This window comes from Anas platyrhynchos, chromosome 4, assembly GCF_047663525.1.
Source record: "Anas platyrhynchos isolate ZD024472 breed Pekin duck chromosome 4, IASCAAS_PekinDuck_T2T, whole genome shotgun sequence".
Classification (NCBI taxonomy): domain Eukaryota; kingdom Metazoa; phylum Chordata; class Aves; order Anseriformes; family Anatidae; genus Anas; species Anas platyrhynchos.
In genome coordinates this window covers 11923803-11929802 of record NC_092590.1, presented here as the reverse complement: position 1 = coordinate 11929802, position 6000 = coordinate 11923803, and positions in this window count along the sequence as shown.

The following is a 6000-nucleotide window of genomic DNA, read 5'->3' as shown; positions in this document are numbered from 1 at the left end:
TATGCTAGGCACGGAGTTCGCCCCAAAAACACTGTGGTTGGTGACCCGAACCAGTTGCCTGCCCAGAGACGGGGCTGTTCAGCCTCTGGCTGTGGGGAGCGGCTCAGCTTGTGGGGAGACCGCCCGTGCTCAGGGGAAAGGCTGCTCAAATAGTGGCTGAGCGCAGGGAGGAGGGGGGGTAATTGTAGTAGGAGATTCCCTTCTGAGAGGAACAGATTGCCCGATATGCAGAGCTGACCCTCATCAAAGGGAAGTCTGTAGTCTACCTGGAGTCTGGATCAGGGATCTCACCCGGACGTTCCCCAGGAAAGAGAGCCAGGAGAGCTGCATGGTTAAACAGGGAGCTGCTGGGCACACTCAAGTGGAAGAGGAGAGGCTATAGATCGTGGAAGGAGGGGCTGGCCGCTTGGGAGGAATATAAGGCTGTTGTCAGAGGATGTAGGGAAGCAACTAGGAAAGCTAAGGCCTCCCTAGAATTAAACCTTGCAAGAGGGATCAGGGACAACAAAAAGGGCTTCTTCAAATACGTTGAAGATGAAACTAACTCTAGAGGCAATGTACGCCCACTAATGAACGAGGTGGGTGCTTTGGTGACAGAAGATAAAGAAAAGGCAGTGTTACGGAATGCCTTCTTTGTCTATAAAGCCAGAGACTCTCCTGAGGAGCCCCGTACCTTTGAGGCCCCAGAGGAAGTTGGAATAAAGGAGGAGTTTGCCTTGGTTGATGAGGGCTGGGTTAAAGACCAATTAATCAAGCTGGACACCCATAAGTCCCTAGGTCCTGATGGGGTGCATCTGCGGGTGCTGAGCAAGCTGTTGGAAGTCATTGCTAGGCCACTGTCCATCATCTTTGGGAAGTCTTGGGCACTGGGAGAGGTGCCTGAGGACTGGAAGAAAGCAAATGTCACTCCAGTCTTCAAAAGGGGCAAGAAAGAGGGCCTGGGTAACTACAGACTGGTCAGCCTCACCTCCATCCCTCGTAAGGTGATGGAACAACTTACCCTTGGTGTTGTCTCTAGGCATATCAAGGATAAAAGGGTCATTAGGGGCAGTCAGCATGGCTTCTCCAAGGGGAAGTTGTGCTTGACCAACCTGATAGCCTTTTATGAGGATATAACTGGGTGGATAGATGATGGAAGGGCAGTGAACATGGTCTGTCTTCAGTAAAGACAGACTTAGTTTCAGTAAAGCCTTTGACACTATCTCCCACAGCATCCTCACAGCTAAACTGAGGAAGTGCGGTCTGGATGACTGGGTAGTGAGGTGGACTGTAAACTGGCTGAAGGAAAGAAGCCAGAGGGTTGTGGTCAATGGGACAGAGTCAAGTTGGAGTCCTGTATCTAGTCGAGTCCTTCAAGGGTCAGTACTGGGAGCAATGTTGTTCAATATATTCATCGATGACTTCGATGAGGGAAAGGAGTGTGTTGTCAGCAAGTTTGCTGACAAGACTAAACTGGGAGGAGTGGCTGACACTCTGGAAGGCTGTGTTGCCATCCTTATCTGGACAAGAACAACCCCAGGCACCAGTATAAATTGGGGACTGCCCTGCTGGAAAGCAGTGAAGGGGAGAGGGAGCTGGGGGCCTTGGTGGACTGCTGGATGACCATGAGACAGCACTGTGCCCTTGTGGCCAAGAAGGCCGATAGTTCATCAGAAAAGAACTGTGGCTTTGTTTTCTGACGGCTCTTGGAAAAGTTACCTGAGCTTTGGTGTAAACTATAGCTCTCACAAAGATGTCCCCTGGTCACTGTGGAAGACTTTTTGAATTAAAAGATGGCAGGTTCACAGTAGGCAAGAAATAACGGGAGCTGCCTGGGAGCTACCACTGTGTGGTTTCTGGATGGGGTAGGATCGCCATGCTCTTTACACTTTGCCGGGAAATAGTACCTCTATTCCCAGTCGCTCCAGATGGCTCTCAAAGCAGTGCTCACAAAAGTATGTCTGAATGACTCATTTGCAAGGAGTAATTTATCAAATTGATTTAGCCCTATTTCCTGTTTGTGGAACTATCTGCATGCAAGTCATGATTTTCTCAAATGTATTCATTATCCAAAGCTAATTTTGTTTAAGGATGTGGACTGAATATGAACCGTTCCCTGTATTTGATCTCTTTTGTTCCAGCAAGATCGGGAAATAATTGTAAGAGATCAAATCTATCATGCAGCTTCTTTTCTGCTTTCTGACTGAGTGAGAGCAGTGTTGGACGTGAAAGTTGATAAAAGGTGTTTTAGGTAGATTGAGACTCTGGGAATGAGAAGAATGGGATGGCTCTGACTGATGGCATGTAGAAATGACCACGGACTGGCATACACAGGCCCAGTGTGAACTCCAGCCAGTAGCATCACTGGGAGAACTCATTGTACCAGGATGGATTCCATGCCATATGTCCTCAAAGAGCTCTTTCTCCAGCATAGGTAGAACTTCAGCCACTGTGGAACTGGTCCCCAGTAGACAGTCTGACTTGCTCACATCTTTACTGAGAGCTTATAAATTATTTTTCCTCACAAGTAAACTACGGCACATCTTTTTAAAATGCCATTATAATACTTTTTTTTTTTTCTGTGACTGACTCATCTTTCCATTATGTCACACTTATGTTAGTAAATGCACTGAAGATGTTCCTGATTTAAACAAACAAGCAAGAGGGCAATCAGACCCTACATACTCAAGCAAACAATCTAGAAACTGAATTATAGATAGTCCTAAAGTAAATGTATGAATGTGTTTAAGCTGATTTGTTGACTCAGTTCTATAAACACCTCTTGGATTTTAATCTACACTCTTCTGTTTTCTGTTTTTATGCACCATTCTATTTTTTTACAATTCATCTTTTGTGTTAGATTTCTTCATGTATTTTGTCACTCAGAGGCTTGTGAATGCAGCACATTTCAAAACGCCGATGTGATATCTGGTTTTCTCAGGAAAAAACAAAAAATAAAAATAGGAAAAACAAAACAAAACATAAAGAGTGAGGAGTATATAAAACCCAGCAATGGCAGCATCTGCAGTAACAAAAGCAACAAAACTTGCTATTCATATCTGAACCAACCCCACATTTCCCATTGTATTTTACGGAGGCTTCTCGTTTTATCTAGGTACTGTCCATCCGTCTTGGTCTCTTATGCTCTTTTCAGTGTACATCTCCACCATGGGCTGATTCACTGAGCTTTCCTACCTTTTCTATTGCCACTACAATGAAGGCATACCTGTCAGAGTCCACCTATGGAAGTGGGCAGTGTAACTGCTTCCTTTACCTTGCAATTTACCTAACCTTAAAAATATAAAACAAACAAATCAAACTAAACCATGCAAACAAAAAACCCACACCAAAGATGAAGTTTTGGTTATCAAGGGAAAGATGGGACACACAAGCTTTTTAAAGACTGAGAAGAGCCATGTCTGAGTCAATGCTACACAACACCTAAGACTGTTTACCCCAAATGCAGACCAGGAAAAAAAAAAAAAGCACACACAGAAGAAAAGAAAGCAGTTTCAGACCGGCAGCTTAAAGAGAAACAAACATCTATTTCTAGCAAAAGAAAAAGTAAATTGTATTGATTTTACCAAACACAATTGCAATGCATACAGGGATGTGAAAATCAACTTGTATGAAGTGTTTACCTATTTCTCCATTAGTTTGTATTTCTGCATTTTCTTCCCCAAATAAACAGTCCCTCAGACCTTCCTTCCTCTTTCTTTCTATCTTTATGTCCACCCTAACATCCTAACAAATGTATAAACTAGCAAAAAAGTATTGTAAATTGTTGCTGCTCCCCGTGACACTAACTGTACACCACTCTACTGAAATTATGTGAGGACAAACCTAATCAAACCTAATCTGAATAAAAAAAAAATAAAAAATAAAAAATAAAATAAAAAAAAAACCACCACCAAGCCATTTTAAGCTATTCTACATCTGCTTACAAGTAGCGCACAAAAAAAAAAAAAAAAAGGCTTCTTGTTTGTACAGTATGTCTAACAGCATATTGGATTGGTGGCTTATCTAATTACTTTTTATGCACTAGAGTTTCATGCATATATATGTTACGTGGCCTGATCATAATTGCTTCATTTAGTTCCATAAATCAATTTTGGCTGTAGACTTTTATCTAAAATGAACTAGATATAAAAGCAGATATATTGTGTATTGCTAATTGTTTAACCACATATCCTAGATATAGCATCTCAAATTTATGACTGCAGAGTGAAGGATAGCTCCTTGAGCTCTTCTTTTATTTATTTATTTATTTATTTATTTATTTATTTATTTATTTATTTATTTTTCCTTAAAGTAAGTTTTGTAGTTAGGCTTCATTAACACCTTCAAATAAATGACTTTGACAAGATCTCAACTAATTCTTCTGGCTCTTGGACCCTTCCTTGGAACAGGGGAACACAGTGCCTCTGTGGCTCGTATTTAAACTCTCCTCTCCTCTCCTCTTCTGTCTCTCTTTTTTTTTTTTTTTTTAATCAGCATCACTCATGTTTAGCACCCATCCTGCATGTGTGACAATCAGCTGAAGCTAGGCTGTTTAGGCTGTTGTTGGTTTCTAAATATAACAGTGTGTGAATGCTTTCAAATGGACAGCTATCCTCCACTGAAGTAAGGAATTCAGCTGCTAACATTGTGTTAGCCCCATTTCAAGGCAAGTGAATTAAAGTTATTGCAGGATCCATTGTAGACAAACATGACCTTAAGGTTCTTCCTCCTGCCAAGGCAGAGCTGCTTCCTGCAATTTACTTATCTTCCAGTGTTTCACAGGCATCCCAGAAATAGGGCTTTTAGCACATTTCAAGGGGAGTACTTCCCTTACAGTAAGAAGTGCTGCTTAGTTTCAATTCTCTTAATATTAGATTTAAATTCTTTTACATCCAGTGTCACAGTAACAAATCTGCCTACTCGCTCTCTCCTGTGTTCAGGATCAGTATGTAAAGGACACATCCGTCACTGAGCACGGAAATACCAAATCCCCATTCGACTGTATAATCTTGGTTGTCCCTTTTCCTGAGAAAAAGGATGACATAAGGAAAAGGCATGTAAATAGCATTCATATTTGTTTTTCCTGAAGACTGTGAGAAACTTGGGCATGTTCTTCCGGCTGCACGCAGTTGTCTCAAAGTCTTTGAAGCTGTTACATTTCCCAGTGGCACTAAGGACAAAAAGCAGTACACTTCCTGAAGCCAGTGGCTTATCAGACCTGTTTAAAACCTGTAAGAGGGATCAGGAACAAAGGAAATACATAGGGTAAAAACGAAGACAGCATTTGGATGAAGATCTGTTAACTTTTCTGGTGTGAATTTCATGTTTAAATTTCCTGCTCACAGTTGCATTCTCTGTTCCTCTTATTTCTCTCCTCAGTGGTGTTTGAAGTTCCTCCCAAGCCAGCGTCTTTTCAGCCAGTTTTCAAACCTTTTGACTTCACTCACATCCAAATCAATTTGAATTATTGTTATTTTTTTTCTATACAAGAAAGGTTATGCATCGCCAGTCTGGAGTTTCTCGGACAAAAGTCAAGCCAGCTGCCCACAGACTTCTCATATTGCTTGCTGTTTGTATTTGAAATCTCACAGAAAAGGAAAATTATTTTCTGCACAGTGCATCTGGGAACAATTGGTAGAGTTTACCAGACCAGCAGAAACTCGAGGTGCATTTAAGCAGGTTTTGGAACATTGTAACAAAGACCTGACCCCAAACTCTCTGAAGTAAATGGAAGAAAATTCCCACTGATTCCTGTGGTCTCTTTGGATCAGCCCGTTAGTTACTCAAGCCAGAGGACACAGTAAGGCACTTCAGTAATTAGCAATGCCTGACTTCCTTGCTGGTGACACAACCTCTGGGGGCAGCAGATACACTCTGTGTTTTCTGACTTACTCAACCCTAGATCAGGGGCACGGAAAACTCCTTTGATATAAGCACCTTCAAGTGATATTAAGCCCTTACCGCAGCTCTTCTGGTGGCATTAGAGGTTGCACAAGGACCTGATGCAATCAAGGATGCAAG